Below are 17,863 nucleotides of genomic sequence, written 5' to 3'. Positions count from 1 at the left end.
CCTTTTGTACTGCTTGTGCCAGGACCACTGGTGCCAGGAATACCATCACTTCCTGCAAGGGCCCCTCCATCAGGAAGACTTGTGCCAGGATTCCAGTTGCCTCTTTCATCATTGTTAGAGCTGGTGCCAGGGCTCTCTCCATCATCACTGTTGATGCAAATACTAGCCCTTGTATTAATTTTTGATGTTGAATAGTTGGTTATCGTCTTCACTGTCATCCTGAAACGGAAAACGAAGGCCATATATATATATATATATATATATATATATATATATATATATATATATATATATATATATATATATATATATATATATATGTAATAACAAATAAAGAGGCACACTTACCAAAAGCATCCTTGATGGTTTTACATAAAGAGCTTTAGTTTTATAAACCTTATGGATCAGAATTCCATTCAGCTCCTGACCCTTTTGGAGTTTAGGGCACACCAGCTTATTGCCACAAGCCATTAGGAACTGGAGGCTACAGAAAGATGGGAGAGGGAACAAAGAAAAGGTTTTTAATCCAGCTAAATAACATGTTTTACAATCATCTTAGAGATAGAATGTGAGTGTCTGTGTCAGTATGACACACATATGCATCATGTATGCCTTGACTTATTGCTTCTAATAGACATGTGACCAATTCACTGACACTGATAGTATGCTATTAAATGGATAGAGTGACCATTGTACTGTTCTGGAAGTGTGATTATTTAAAAAAAAATAGATAAGAAAGAGAGAAAAGCCTTTACCTGACATCTTCCGGAATACGTTCACCAAATCCATCCCTGATGCGTTGTATTACAGTCTCGTGGTCCCAGACCTTCTGGAATTCAAAGGCACTGAGGATGTGTCCACATTTGTGTAACCATACTTTTGTGCCTTGTCTGCAGACAATTCCCCATGATGGGTTGGGAAGTAGTATCACATCTTTGTTGAAATGGTCATGATGCTGTGCACAGGCTCTGAAATAAGAACATCAAACTGCTCGTAAACAGTCAGTGCAAGTCAAGCTGTCACAGCTTATACAATTCAGAGGCATTCCCTTGGCTGGAATGCCGAAGTTATAGATTTCTTCTGGTGATAGAGTCCCACAAAACCGAAATTTCCTTGCTCTGAGACATTAGTAGAAACACAAGTCACGCAGACATGACAGAATGTCAGACAAATGTATCCTACACTGACATTTATGTGTGCTTCACCTGTAACGATGGCACCAACGGAAACAAAAATGACAGCGCTCTCCTCCGGCTCACCTGCAGCTCTAAAGATCGGCTGTCAGAGGAGCGCTCGGTTGTTCCTCTCTTTAGCCTGTGTTTTGCTTAAGTATCTATAAAAAGTTTAGCACAGTGGATGTGGCGCTGCATGGCTGCAACTTGCATGTGTTTTAACAACGGCAAGAAAAACAACAAAAAAACTAAACGTCTATGTCTTCTCAGTTGCTGATAGCATCAGAACATGTAACCATGGTTAGAATAAAAATACACAGAGTAAATATCTATCTCACCTTCTTCTCCTTTTGCCCGATGTCCATGTGCCGAAGCTCTGCTGAGCTTGATAACGCGGCATGGAGGTCCGGACCGGGCCAGCAGATGGCTGTGGCAAGCCACTGCGGCCGCGAGATGGGAATAGCGTTGTAAGTCGACTGTCCACCGTGTCGGAACCTGAGGCATCATGTGACTGTTGCCCGGTTGCTGTTGCGTTAGACAATGTTTGAATTGTCTCCGCCGATGCCAAAATGTTATTTAGTAACGTGGCAGCTTCTGTTAGCTCCTGAGACGACATGTGTGCTCCAAAGACACTCCACTTCCACCTTCCGGTTACACTGAAATGCCTTCCGGTTTCACTGAAATGCCTTCCGGTTACACTGAAATCTCAGTAGTGTGTGTGAGAGCATTTCAGTAGTGTATGTGAGAGGATAACATTTCAGTAGTGTGTGTGAGAGCGTTTCAGTAGTGTGTGTGAGAGCGTTTCAGCAGTGTGTGTGAGAGGATAACATTTCAGTAGTGTGTGTGAGAGCGTTTCAGTAGTGTGTGTGAGAGCGTTTCAGTAGTGTGTGTAAGAGCGTTTCAGTAGTGTGTGTGAGAGCGTTTCAGTAGTGTGTGTGAGAGGATAACATTTCAGTAGTGTGTGTGAGAGCGTTTCAGTAGTGTGTGTGAGAGCGTTTCAGTAGTGTGTGTGAGAGCGTTTCAGTAGTGTGTATGAGAGGATAACATTTCAGTAGTGTGTGTGAGAGCGTTTCAGTAGTGTGTGTGAGAGTGTTTCAGTAGTGTGTGTGAGAGCGTTTCAGTAGTGTGTGTGAGAGGTAATTCTGAATAATGTCCCTGACGGCCCCTCATAAGAGGGAATCTCATTTTCATTGCTACATTGTTGAGTCATAGGCAATACATTTGCCCATATATTCAATAATGTGGTAGCATGTAGGCACTGCTTCTGTAGATGATAATAAAATCTACCTATGTTTATGGAGAACTCCAGACGTCTTGCCTTTCCTGCGACTTTTGTTGCTTCATTATTTGTGAAACGTTTACACAACCTACATACTTGCAAAGTGAAGCTATTTTTTTCTTTAATTTATCTGTTATCTTGCCATAATTAGGGCATTGTAAAATTAAGTGTAACCATTTTTCAATACCTAATTTGCTATGCTCTGCTGAGAAAGCAAATTTTTTTATCACCATATATCAAATTAGAGTGTCCCCATTCTGTCAGCATGTAAGAAACAGAGCTATGAAAGTAGACGTAACTTCCTTGGCTCTGAATGGAATCTTTTTTTTTCTCTTTCTTTTGCTTGGAGAGAATGTGGGTCACAAGCAGACCAGAGCCTATTCGCATGACTTTAAATTACAGGCTTTGGAATAAATTGATACCATCAATCTCTCATCTAGTTACATTTTTTTTTTTAGATAAATTTCAACTGAAGCCAGATAAGCGGTGCTGCAATCTAAGTAGGTACTGTATATACAGGGATTACAGTATAGTCACTGTAGCATTCTCCTGTCATGATCCACCTGCTAACTATTTTGCACTGTTTGCTTCAATCAATGCACACTGAAGTCCTGTTGGCTTCATGGAGCCAGGACCTCCAGTGTGCACTGGGACGGCAGGGCCAGCCCAAGCCTTTATGGGGCCCTAAGCAAAATGTCACGTCAGCATCAGATGCTTCATCATCCTATAGGCTGCACTATGTGTAATACACTCTACTAAATGTGTAATATCATCTTGTTTGTATTAATCACTGTTATTTTTTTAAAATAGAAAAATATATTTTATCATGGACTTTTGGTGTGTAGCAAATGCTAGTTATTATTGATAGCCCAGGGTGGTATCAGAAGTTAGGAAACTGTCTACTGGAGGGAAAAACAGAGACAGAAGGTTTGTGTTTTGATGGTACCTTATATTATAGACTTTGCAGACAAACAACATAGACATGAAACAAACAATCCGAATGGCCATTTGAAGTAGTTATCAATTTCAACATTACATCGATGTGATTATGCCTTATTGCAGCATATATGTTCAAAAGTACAGTCTGTCTGTGTACAGACTTATTGCTCAGTCTATGGGTGGGTGGGATGTGTATGGGAAAGTGGGCTGATGGATTTCACAGCTCTGGGGAAGAAGCTGTGTCTGTTGGTGTGAGTTCTGATGCTCTTGTACCTCTGTCCAGAGGGAAGAGGTCCAAACAGATAAAGTTTTGGTCAAGTTGTATGTAAACATTCAAAGAGTAACAGGACATTATTAGAGTTATGGACACTTCATTTAAGTTTGCATTATTTGAGAAACAAAGCTTAAAAGCCCATGCTAACCGGCCTAATCCGGCTAGGCTAGCGGTGGCATTACAATAGCTCGCGGCTAACAAGTCAATGCAAAACAAGTGAACCAGCTAATGCTAACATTAGCTTTGAACAAACAAACACTCACCGATTCTGCTCCATAGCTGAACACAAAGCTCCTTTCTCTCAATAGTACGATTGCGGTGGAGGCTCCTACAAGTCAACATTCAGTATATTTAATAAAAAGCGCTGTCAGCCAATATTAAGCAAACCGAAAACTTTAAACCATACCTGCAGCAAAATTTTCCATACTCTGCACCTACCGGTGGTGGTTTGAGGTTTGCTTGTCAATTCGCTCGACGCGGTCACGTGACTATGTTGTAATTGGACCAGTGCAGCCACATGACATACAATACTATACTCACGATAGTACTTAATATCGCAAGAGCGATTTTGCATGAGAAATAAAGCAGAGGAGAGAGATTACTGATTTTTTTACCCAGGTTACAGGTGCTCTTTGGGGCCCTATAAGCGAGCGGGGGTCCTAAGCCGCGCGCATAGTTCGCTTATGCCTTGAACCGGGCCTGTGGGACGGGTTGCAGCCGAGTGTAAAGCGGCTGGGATGCGAATCAGCACCTCCAAGTCTGAAGCCATGGTTCTTGACCGGAAAAAGGTGGCTTGTCCTCTCTGGGTGGGAGGAGAGCTCCTGCCCCAAGTGGAGGAGTTTGTGTATCTCAGGGTCTCGTTCACGAGTGAGGGAAAAATGGAGCGGGAGATTGACAGGCGGATCGGTGCGGCCTCCGCAGTAATGCGGTCGCTGTACCGGATTGCCGTGGTGAAGAAGGAGCTGAGCCGAAGCTCTTGATTTACCGGTCAATCTACATTCTTACCCTCACCTATGGTCATGAGTTCTGGGTAGTGACCGAAAGAATGAGATCGCAAATACAAGCGGCCGAAATGAGTTTCCTTCGAAGGGTGGCTGGGCGCTCCCTTAGAGATAGGGTGAGAAGCTCGGTCACCCGAGAGGAGCTTGGAGTAGAGCCGCAGCTCCTCCACATAGAGAGGAGTCAGCTGAGGTGGCTCGCCCATCTGTTTCGGATGCCTCCTTGACGCCTCCCTGGGGAGGTGTTCCGGGCATGTCCCACTGGGAGGAGACCCCAGGGAAGACCCAGGACGCAGTGGAGAGACTAGCACTAGATCCATGCCTTCCACAGTTCTTATTAAGTAACGTACCTCATTTGTTGACACTTGTGTTGAACATATTTCCAGTAGCTGATTAAATTGGCTTCACTCTGTTGTTTTTTATCACCTTCCATTATAACTTAAATGCAAAGTTAGGTTCAGGAAAGCATTATGGTAGTACATGTATTTCTACAAACTGGACCTGTTGATGTGATTCACTGCTTTTACTACATGTAACCTACTAGGCTGACATTAACACTGGGAACAGAGCAGTTAAGTGCAGCTTTAAACTTCACAGTGTGAATTTGAGACACTGACTATGCGTCCGTATGTGATAGGCTTGGAGTGAAGCTGCCCAAAAGGATACCTCAGATTTTGCTCCATATTGACATGATGGCATCACAGTTTACATAAAGGAATACACATGGTCAGCAGCAATACTCAGGTGGTCTTTAAACCAGGCCAAGAAAGTCACCTTACACCATTACAGCAACAGCAGCCTGAACCGCTGACACAAGGCAGGATGGATCCATGCTTTCATGTTGTTTACATCAAAGTCTGAGCTGACCATCTGAATGTGGCAGCAGAACCGGAGACTCATCAGTCCAGTTTATAGAATCTTCTATGGTCCAGTGTTGGTGAGTCTGTGTGAATTGTAGCCTCAGTTTGCTTTTCATAGCTGACAGAAGTGACTCTTGATTCAGAGCTGCTCTTCTGCAGACCTCAATTTGAACCAGTTTACATGCCTAAATACATTGACTTGCTGCCATGTGATTGACTGATGAAATGAGCATTAACAAGCAGTTAAATAGGTGGTCAATGAATGCATGCTTATGAATAATCACCAAGAGCTATTTTGGTCATCTGGTGAAAACACACGATGACACATATGTGAGTTGTAATAAGTACACTGTCTAGCTCATCTATTGTCAAGTAAATCCATGCATGTTGATCTAAAGGTGATAGAGACCTGGTAGAGTGATAGAGATCAATGCTACGCTGTCACTGTGATGGCAACAATCAATCTGCTCTAACGTGATGAAAACTAGGAGAAACAGTGAAAGAAGTGTCTTTTGTTTTGTGCTAGCAGATCTATTGATGTTAGGAATTTCACAATGTCTATTTTTAAAGCTGTTGCTTTGATTACACATCTGGACAAATTAAATTAATTATAACTTGTCTGTACATAAATGACTGTTTTGAATGAATGTTTTCTTTCTCCTCCACTTGGATTAAAAGGATATCAATTTTATCTGAATTCTACCTCATTAAATGAATAAAAGTATTAGAGACACACAAGTGTTAATCCCCACTAATGCTGATATTATCTGCAATGGTATTAAAACAAAGCTGAAATAAGACTACTGTATTATTTTGCAGCAGCTTAAATACAGTTAGGTGTTTCAAATTTGCAATAGCAAATATGCTCTTTATATGTCCACTCAAAGCAAGATGAATATTTATGCTACACTTGTGTTCACAGAAGGTGTATGAGACTAAGGATAAATCCTGTTGAAAAAAATACCAACTATTCATCGTTTTTGCTGGACTACAAATAAAACTAATGTATTTGAGTTCACATATTTTATTTTTGACTGCTGCACATTTCACACAGTTTCAGTGTTACTGTATATTTGTCCAGTATGACTGGAGAGACAATATGGCAAGCTAATGAGAGCCTTTGAATTTTGCATTTGTAGTATTCGTATTAGACATGCAGCTCTTCTAATTCTTTTTTTTTTTACTGTATTTTACTGTATTTTAGATACCCAGAGGGTAATTCTTTATAGCTGCAGTGTCATACAATGACTAGCAAGGCTAGGGTGAAGTGTCCCCCTGATGTTTAATTAAAATAATATTTTACCTTGATAGAATGCAAATATAGTGAAAAGAAAATGTACTGCCAGTCCAGAGAAAACAAAGAAAAAGAGCTACATGGTGCAACAATAGTATAGTCTTAAACACCAAGAATGCACTGGGCTGTAAAAACAGATGTTTAGAGACTTTACAGTGAGTGATTAACTGCGTCGGATAACAAACTGGGGCATATGTGCTAACAGACAAAACAGAAAATATGTATTGCATGTATAACAAAACCACTATTTTACATCCAGTTCAACTTGCCGGCCCCATATAGTGAGCAAAGCTACATGACATATCAATGTATTCATATATTCATATTCATATATATATTTACTGTAGGTGGGATAGTATGCATTTATGTGTGCATGAGGCTGATGTAGCATTTCTTTCATATATTTTTTTTAAATGATGGAAAACCAATACACCGGAATACAGAGTTAATATTCCCTCTAATTGTATTTGGCAAAGGACATTTGTGGGATCAGCGCACATTCTAAATCAGAAAAAACCCTAAAATCTCACCTAGTAAGATACTCAGTGACATTACCCAAGATACTCATCAGCTGTAAGTGAATATGACCTATTTTTATGCATCGGACAGTATGCTTTTCTGTTGTTTGTGCCTCATGACCCATTTGTAATTTTTCCACACAGAGCCATTTCTTTTTTAAGCTCAGCTGTGTGTCAGCATTGTGTCAATGGGGTCCCCATTCTTTGAAAAGGTGCCTAATTTTGTGTTTTAATACAGGATTCCTGTCAGAGTGAGCTGACGGTTCAATGACAAAGCCTCTGACAGGTATTGCTGTTCTAACCGTACAGGGATGACAGGGCATCTGCAGAGAAGTGAGAAATGCTACATGCTAAGTGGCTGTCACACATTGGGTTGCAAGAGACACAGATGACTTATCCACAGTGGTGGACATGGCTGTCAGAAGCTCGGCTCTGAGGCTAACTTGTGATTATTGTTCCGCTGTGTGCCTTTGGAATGGGGTCTTGCTGCTTCCTGGCATCAGGAGGACTTGATGATTTTTGTTTAATTAAGCTATGTTGAATTAAACCATAATGGCTATCATAGAGCAAATATACTATGGCCGGGGAAATATAACCAAAATTGTGGCAAGTGAAGCCAAGAGCTGCCTATCAACAGAAAAGATGTGTGGCATTAATGATGTGACAAACAGGTTAATCTTTAGTTCAGGGTGAACATAATGCTGTTTATCGCCCAATCAGGTCCAGCTTACATAGATTGGTAGATATATCTGAGGTAATGGATGCTTGCTTTCTATCTTTCCAGCATGCCAGCTTTCTCACTAGACTTGCTCAATGTTTGCCTACATGTCCTTTGTTCTCATCCAACCCACCTGCACAGAAATGCCCCTGGGCATGTTTCCGCTACTCTTCCTTCGGGTTTCAAAGGAGTGAAAACATTAATGAACTGTTCAATAGACTCCGGCACTTGGGTCCCTAAAGAAACAGCTAATGGTTTGTGATCTCTCCGGAGAGCTGCCTAAAACCTTCTAAAAGCTCCTATATCAGATCACTGCAGGGCCCATCCTCTGCTGCATTCTGTGCACTCTGTCTTTTTTTTCATTATTATTATTATTATTTTAATGTCATATTATAAAGCCAGTCACACACCTGATGAAGCTTGAATGCAAGGCATATTCCCAGTTCGCACCATGTTTCCTTTCATCTCACATGTGTAACTACAGTCTCCACACTGGCTTTGTCAAATGCCACAGGGGTGCAGCTGAGATGGTGTGCATGAATGCCTCACTGGTGGATCATTATTAATTATCATCAGGTAAAATTATCAAGCTGATACAAGACAGGCTTGGGAATTTCACCCTCCATTGTCACACAATTTCTATAGATTTTAGCACAGGTTTCTAACAGTTTGGATAAATTACTGCATCCAAAATGACTGAAGCATCTAATAATGCAATTTTCCTAAATGCAGTACAGAAATACAAACAAAAATGCTTTACGATTTGGATTTTTTGGTTTTAAAAAAGTTCATCTTGCCAAGTTATGTGCTTGCAGCATGTTTCAGACCCACTAATGTCCAATGATGAAGAGGGGAAGCAACTGTTAGCTACTTTACTTAAATAATTACATAAATTCTCTACTGACATGCTAACAGCTACTTTTCATCTTTGACAAAGAATGACAGATTGTTCATCCAGTGTCTTTAACCAACTGTTTCCTAGGGCAACTTAGCAGATGTGTGTCTGTGTAACAAACCATCTGGTGAAATAGGTTACTCTTTTTGGTCTGTTAAATGGATGTTGACTGTTAAGGGTAAATGTAGTTTTAGAACGTTTTTGTACCTGAGAACATTGTCATAAGCTTTAATAGCTAAAATGGGAGACACCATTGGTACACTGTATGAACAATTGGAAACTCAAACTCTACTTATTTTATATCAGTGGCCAGAGTTGCAAATGTTAGCAGCAGTGATTATAATTTCATGACTTTGTCGGTGTGATAAATGTCATAAATGTATAATCAATTAGCTTTTCATTTATGTATTTGATTTGTCTTTTGTTGGAGTAATAGACTCTGTTCCAGGCACAAAGGACCCAACACACAAATGTTTCATTTGAAAATGTGAAAAAAGCAGCTCTATAGCTTGTCTGAGATCCTTCGAATTCCTTTTGGTTTTTCATTTTCTAGTTTCAAGAATTCTTACTATCAAGGGTACCACATTTGAAAAAGTTTTGAGATTGGTTAACCTAGCTGTTAACCTAGGAGGCTATGATCAGCTTTTGATTCAAGCTGCTTTTTTATTAGTCTTCTTCTGTAAGAAAATAAAAGTGCATTTCATAACCACTGGTAAAAAGTGTTTTTCTGGAATGATTTGTAATTATCTAATCTGGAGTCACTAAACTGTATAGAACGTGTTGTGTTTACAACCACATTGAAATTGCTGAATGATGAATCTTGTCTCCCAGCCCAAATACACAAATACAAATACAAATACACAGAATACAGTGGTATTCACCGCATACAGCTAAGCACCGAACAAGTTACAAATTATATAAAAAGTCACACCTCTACACTGCAAAAAAGGAATTTTAAGAAAGTAAAAAAAGCCTTGTACCAAGGAAATAAGTCTCACTTTTTGTCCAGAAAAAATATTAATCTCGTCAATCATGTTTTGGATTAGAAATATTATCTAATTTTAAGAAAGTATGGCTAGCATTTTCTTGATGAAATGATGAAGTTATTCCAGCAAATTTTGTAAAACAAACCAGAAACAGACTATAAAAATGTTTTACATAAAATCTCAATGGAGCAACAGGATTATTTGACTTATTATAAAAGTATGACCATTCACACAACTTCTCAATATAAGAAACATGAATGAAGAACAATTAAAGCACTTTTTATTATTATTATTATTTCATTGCAGGCCATCTGTACCTGACAGAACCTGCTGGTTCACATCCAGCATATTAAGATGACAGCAGACTGGTCTATACAACATACGAATAATACAATTTTCTGCTGGACGGAATCTGAATTGTCCACAAATAAAACTAAATGACCCAAAATGGCAAAAAAATGAAATGATCCTTGATTCAACTGCATCACAATGTAGCAAAGAACATGCTTATTCAGTATACTGCAGTATCAGCATTTGACTGCTGATTGTTGATCAGCTGTTTTAGATTCTTGTTACCGTTATTTTGATACATAGAAAGAAGAACTGAAAGAACTGATCTATAATTTCTAAAACTTTAAGGAAACATTTAGGAATTGTGGCAAGAACAGTTTTTGTCCCTTTTTTCTGCAAGCAGGCGGTATAGCCAACAGAAACCTCCTCTGACTCCACAAACTTGAAATTTTCCTTAATCACATTGTCCTGCCTGTATGTTGTCGAAACAGATGTCCTCAATCTGGTCGAATACTGCCAATGCTATCCCAGTTCATTACAGTATATAATACAGTATATATACAGAGTATATATACTGTATATACTCTGTATATACAATACTGTATACTTGTACATGTATTATACACAAGAGTATAATACATGTACAAGTACATGTATTATACTCTTGTGTTTGCACACTGGATGATACGGCTGTTTACTTCCTCTGCACCGTGCAGAGCCAATAACCATCCCTCATGCTCTCCTATTGTTTTTACTATAGCTAGCTTCTTATCAAATGTCAGCAGTCTCTTAATTAGACTGCTTCCAGAGATTGTTTTAAGAAAGCCTATTCTGGGATCTCATCCAAGAGTGATTTCAGATGATAATTAGAGGTGTTACCAACAATGATGGTCAGTAGTTGAAATCATTTGCACCAGGGAATGTAATAATTGCTTGAATATTACCCTGTAGTATGTCAGCATTAATTAACAATAAACTGTATGGCCGCATGAGACAAAGAATACACACATCATTCTCCTGAAGCTAACAGATCAGTTCTGAAAATCTTTGCTTTGTTGGCATGAGTTATATGTTTGCAATCCCATAGAAACTGCATTGCTTTCCTCATTAGTCCAGCTTTATAGATTTCAAACTAAAGATCAACATAGTTGCTTAGGTTTCCAGTGTCGAAAGAGCATATGATTAACACAGCCTTTGCTCCATAGTAAAAACATGGAACATTAATATGTATCTAGGTCCTGACAGCTATGGACTGAAACTGCATAACAAATTACATGTATGCTTTATACTGTTACTAATCCAACATGCATTGGTTTGTAAACAATGCAACAAAAAGGAAGCTGACAGAAACCAACAGGGGATCTTTTCAAAAACAAACCAGTATAATGGTCAGCTCTAACAACTCTAGCAACAAGAGTAAAGGACTGAGAAGAAATAGAACACTCTTATGGTGCTCTGAGAGAAAAACTGCTTGCATCCACCAATTACTTCAACTGTTGAAACTCTACACTAACCATAATGAGACAAAAGGTCAATAAAGAGGAAGACTTTAGCTTGAATTCACCACAAACTGAAGGAAAACATTAGGAAGCAGAGCCTCCTTACTGAAGATGACCAAAGAAAATCACATAGAAAAACGTTTATATGAGTCTGACAATAAAGGTTTTTTTTCTACTGTGCTAAATAAATGGCCCCACTCCTGTGCAACACAAGGATTAAACACTGTACAATATAATAATTTAATTCTTACAGTATAAGTCCAAATCTCTGTGACTCAATGGTGCTATGTTTAGAATGTGTTGAAGCATGGCACATTCTACTCTCTGAAGACCTCTTAATGGTGTGTGGACATGTCCTTTAGTGAAATGACTAAAATGTTGTGCTAAATAGAAATAGTGGCCTCTGACATTTATTTGGGATTCTGGTTGGAATAGGTTAAGAAAGGGTGTTCTGAAAGCAGTTCCTCAAACATCAACTTTGGCTCTGTAAAGCTCTATGTTAAAATGTAAAATTTAATAGCCTATAAGCATATATTTACAGCATGAAATTAAAAAGGGGGTTAGTATTTCCCCTGTTAGTGATAACTGTACAAATTATAGTTTAAATTGCAACACACATACAGACCTCAAATCTAGCACATTGTCCACATGAAGGGCTTCGCTGATGACAAGCAGGCAGTCAGTAAAGTTATTGTACTATATATATAGTACATTAAAGCCAGATTGGAAAAAACTCAAAGAAAATGTGAAAATTCATTCAGCGGCAAACACAGCCGCCTGTTTACCTGGTTTACAATGCAGTCAGTGGACACGGTGAGCACAGCAGGGGAGAGGTGCTTAGAAAGGGAGTGCACCCTGTGGTCAAGTGCCATGGATTTGCAGCCACATTCAGCCACCAGTTTATTTGCTAAGAGCTTTGAGGGGGCCAGAAGAGGCCACAACAGCACCTTCTGAGACTAAAACAAAACACCAGTTTGAGGTCAGCAGTAGAAAAAAACCCACCTAAACATTGGGACAGGAGTCAGGTGAGGTTGAAGTAACTCTCCCACACAAACACATATAGCTTTATTTGTGGTGTTTTAAACCAGGAGCGTCAACAGTATTTATATGTTTTTTTTTTTTTTTACAAAGTGATTTTTTTTTTATTTTGGCATTTAGATACATTTTCTACCCAGCTGATGTTAATGAGTGTTGGCAATGCTATAAATTCTTTTTAAATTATTTTATCATAAATAATAAGAAAAAATTAATAAGAAATCAATACTAATTGCACATTGCCTCAGTTAAAGTGTATGCAGTATGCAGTTGAACACGCATGACTCACGTTATATGAAGGGTTTAGAAACAGGACAGAGCAGTCTTTTTCACTGCCCTTCTTCCTAGTTTTTAATACTCACAAGCCAAGTGTTATCTTAATATTGAGTATTGAGTATAAAATTGTAATTATAGTAGGGTAAAGGTAAAGGTAGGTTAACACAGACTTTTCAAGCTATTGCAATGTTTGGACCCACCCACATAGGAGAAAGGAAATATGTACTATTGTAGTGTGTTATATCAGAATCAAATCAGAATCAGGGGGAAATTGCAATGTACAGAGTATCTTTAGTTATATATTAATATAGTATTTTTGTCTAATCTACACTGTTTGCTAGCTTTTAGATTGACAATTGAGAATTCTGAATATCACTTATTTTCAATCTAGCTGAACTCATTTCAGTGTTTAAGTGTAAAAATAGCAAGGTATTGCCGTAACTTATCTTCAGTGTGAAATTGGACCATAGATCTGCCATGGTAGTTGTATGTATATCCTCCATTTCTGCCTCCTTTCCCCAAGCAGGGAACCAACCAACCATAACTCATTGTTCTGGATACTAGGAACTTAACGTAATAACACGTTAACTTCTGGTCAGACATTAAAGTGGAAGTTAAAGACCAGTTCCATTTTGAACAGACTACATATTCCACATTCATTTGCATCTTTGTGCATATGCGTTAGCCTCTTAGCAAACAAATGCACATATTACATGTCGTTTGCATTCATAAATGTCTTTGAAAACATTGTAAGGTGTTTGTGTATAACAGCCTCAACTATCTACCAAATAACTTTTAGTTTCCAAAGTCAGGTGAAGTTGAGCCGGTCCCTTTTCTCACAGACAGATGGCACCTGAGTGAAGCCATTGTGGTTAATATTTAGGGTGCATGCTAAACGATCACTCGAGCTTTAAAGGGCATATGGCACAAGTCATACAGGAATTAAATGGCTGGAGGGAACAGAAGGCCAATATATTCTTCACCTTTTAAGCTGACAAAACAGCCTTTGCATAATATATTACAATGCACATTGCTCTGGTGAGGAGGTGACAACTTTGCTGACTATTAGTTTGCCCACCGGTAGCTTTTTAAGCTGATACAAAGTGTGGTTAATGGCTGCTCTCAAAGGGGATAACATCCTTATATAATAACATGCTCATATGTACAAAATGTCACATACACACTGATGGAAAAACTTTGATGCAAGCTGCTGTTCAGGGTTAAAATACACTTGTAATATAATAATGTAAGGAGGTCTGAATATGGTAAAGCAAAAGCTTAAAGGGCAAGGTATATTTATTCTGTAGATCAGATCGCAGAAGCAGAACGACAAAGCTGATACTGATAAAATAATACTGATATCCTTTAAGTGCAACTTTAACCAAGGACCTCCTTGGTTTGTCATGTCATGGCAATACAAAAAATAAAATTGTACATTAAATTAATTAAACATTAAATTCATTAACCTTGCAGAACCATTGCTTTATGTTTTTTTTTCAATTTATTTATTTATTTTTTTTCATCTTAATGAAAGCTGTTCCCATCAGAGGTTACCACAGTGAAGCGGCTTTCTCTTCTCTCACACCAACTAACCTCATATCCTCGTTTAGCACATCCTCTTAATCTTGTCCCCAAAACAACCAACCTGAGCTGTCCCTCGGGTGTGCTTGCTCCTAATGCTGTCCATCCTCACTACTGTCTTGTTCAGCTCTTTTTTTTCATCTTAATATTAATCGGAAATAATACATATTAAAAATGGGTGACTGGGTTCCAAACATCCCTATAAATAATAGATTTACATGTAATTAAAATTAATATATTTTCCTGGAACAGGAATAAATTTACTTATTTCGTTTCACTTTGTTTTAAGGATAGTTTTATCTATTTTCTCAAGTATAGTCACACATTCACAATGATCCCAACATGGCAATCTTACTCCAACCACACCCACAATGACCCAAGTCGCAAAGATAGCACTTTACTAGTTATAAAGGCTTTTGCACACAAAGTCTTAATGTGACATCAAATTGTGTCAATCATGTTTAAACACTTGCTTAAAAGCAAGCGTCCATCATTAAAGTTTTCAGAACAGGTTTAAATTTATGTGCTTCTGGAGAGCTTGCTGGGGCTGCTTTTGAAAAACCTGCATAATAAAGTGGCCAGGATCAATGTGCAAAGTACATATGTGGAATTATTCAATTGGATTACAGTTTAAAATACATATGAAAAAGTACTTTAGCATACTATGTTAATAGACTCTTAATATTTATACTCCAAGCTCAGTTTTTCCAGGGATGGCTATATTGTCAATAAAACAAAAACACCTCTTCATTTACTCAAAAAAGAAAAAAACAAACAAACAAAAAACTGGTCTTTCATCAGCGGTGCCTACACTGTTCTGCTAGGGCCATTCTTTTTTTATTCAAATGTGAATAATTAATTAGTAATTTATTTATTGTTTGTGTACTGCAGCTTTTAATATTAGAATTTACTTAAATTAGGCATGTCAATACAATGAAAATAAAGACAATAAATACGAAAATAAAAAATATAGAAGTTATTAAACTAACTTCAATTCCTTGTAAAAACCAAGGTTTTGTCCAATTAAAATAAATGACAGGCAAAGTGGTGATATAAAAAAGAAATGTAAAGAAATCATCAGCGATCATGGCCATTTGGCCACTTAGACCCTGGGTGCCTGCTGTATATTTGTTTCTTCTTGTGTACATTTATTGAGTAACCTGGGAGAAGCAGTGGAGCCTGTAGGGGAGGGCTGCTGTTTCTGGTTTCTCCTGTTTTTACTTTTGCTGGCTAGGGAGGTACGTGTAGGTTTGTATACTTTTCTTTTGGTGACTCAGCAGCAGGCCAGTGTGTTTCTTAGTTTTAGTAGAATAGAGATGTGTTTGTTATTTTGGCTTTTGGTACCCACTGAAGTTTTGGTTGCCTTGCTCATTTAACTCTGGCTGAATTAAAACTTGTTAACTAGCAATTGGGCTCCTGCAATTCTCTTCCACCTGGTGCAGTGTTACCTCCCCTTTCCCCTAGAACCGCTTGGGGATGTAACAGGCATGCTGTCCTTTGAGAGGAGATATCCTCACTGCAGAGGCTCCTCTGATAGGACAGAAAAATAAATGACAAAGTACATTTCAATCCATTTCTTTGATAGGCTTGTTTTTGTCTACTATAATATAGAAAATTCTAAAGCGTTCATAACCTTTCAAGAACCAGTGTACATAACAAGCTAACTATTTTTTTTTATATTTGACCGTATATAAAAGATATACAAGGCCAGTCTGACTCTGCATCGTCATACTTTCATTAGTCCAACATGCTTCTTCTTGATGCATAACAGATGCACATCCATGCCAAGCAAGATTTGCCTTTCTTCCAGTTGCCTCAGACCTTGGATGAATCAGATGATTTGTTTTGCCCTTTTTTAATTTTGAAAATCTCTGTCATTATTTCGTGGTTGCTGTTATACATGCACAACATACCGTTTACCATTTTCCGGACTATAAGTCACACTTGTTTTCATCCTTTGGCTGGGTATGCGACTTATACTCAGGTGCGACTTATTATGAAAAAATATATAATGTCACATGTTTTACAGGATGAAAAATTCAATGGATTTAGTGATTTGGAATAAGTTTGAAAAACTTGTTTTGTTATGTTCTTTATGATATAGTTATCTGAATAACTTAATATGTTACATAAAGGACACCGATTGATTGTTTTTATGATTCATGTAGCTAAATGCTCTTTTACCTGAGGAATGTCTTCTTGTGACACTATCGTGACTATGACAGAGAGCTGCTCCTTATGACTCCGATCAGAGGTGCAGTCTAAAATGAAGGAGAAATATTTGGATATTTTGATCTTTGTCACAATGTGTTTTATTATTTTATAACTGATGGAATCAGTTCATTTAGGATTGTTTTGCTAAGATAATGTACATGGCTGCCAGCTTTACTTTCCACTACTGGAGCAACAGAAGGTCCGCTTGGTGCTGCTGTATCAGTGCTGGGTGGTGCTGCTGAGGTGGAGGTGACAGGAGGAGCACTTAATGCTGCTGCATCAGTGCTGGGTGGTGCTGCTGAGGTGGAGGTGACAGGAGAAGGAACCTCAACAGCGCCTCTGAAGACAGAAGAGGAGTATGTGACAGCAGTCTAATAATAAACACATGATTTCAAGAATAAAATAACATGAAATAATATCAATGAAAAACCTAGATACAGGCATGCTGCAGACTATACTGTATAATATACAGTGTACTTTATCTGATTACATATATACAATACAATACAAATTAGTAACAATGTCAATTTTAACAGTGAAATGCTAATTAGCAGAATCCAAAGAATCAGTAACCTGCTGTATAATACAGCATGTGGGAATGCTAAGTTATGCTCTAACATTAATGTGCACTTTAACACTGATGTGTAATTTAACATGATAAACGCACTTAGACTATATGAACTGTAACACAACAAACACCTAGACTCATAACTATGTAGATAACTATGTATTTTGATTGACTATTACAAGCTGGAAAAACGTCAGATAACCATGTCAATGCAATAAGACCTGCTGAATAGAACTCATATTGACACGTTTGCCTGAGGAAGGAACGATGGGGAGTTACATGACTATTTCCATTACATCTAGGCTCGTCCATAACATGAGCTGGCGTTAAAAATAACAGATAGAGCTGGCTATTTATTGATTAGCAAACCATGTTATGCTAATTGTTAATAATGTTATTAATCACCGTTCTGCAACAGCAAAATAATATAATTGACATAATCTTTACTGCAACATTACCTCTGTCT

General features: G+C 38.2%; 1 protein-coding gene and 1 long non-coding RNA gene across 3 annotated transcripts in view; one reads left to right on the top strand and one right to left on the bottom strand.

Moving 5' to 3' along the window:
- Positions 1 to 17,863, top strand: part of opcml (opioid binding protein/cell adhesion molecule-like) — a 207,748-nt gene that overhangs the window by 177,684 nt on the left and 12,201 nt on the right. The gene's annotated exons all lie outside the window — the stretch shown is intronic.
- Positions 194 to 823, bottom strand: LOC114446316 (uncharacterized). Its single transcript, XR_003671749.1, has 3 exons — positions 756 to 823; positions 349 to 484; positions 194 to 219 (listed from the first exon to the last, which is right to left on the bottom strand). It is a non-coding gene; the product is annotated as an uncharacterized LOC114446316 (long non-coding RNA).

Source organism: Parambassis ranga, chromosome 14 (assembly GCF_900634625.1).
Source record: "Parambassis ranga chromosome 14, fParRan2.1, whole genome shotgun sequence".
Lineage (NCBI taxonomy): Eukaryota > Metazoa > Chordata > Actinopteri > Ambassidae > Parambassis > Parambassis ranga.
The sequence above is the reverse complement of the archived record's forward strand: the minus strand, read 5'-3'. Positions and strand labels throughout refer to the sequence as shown.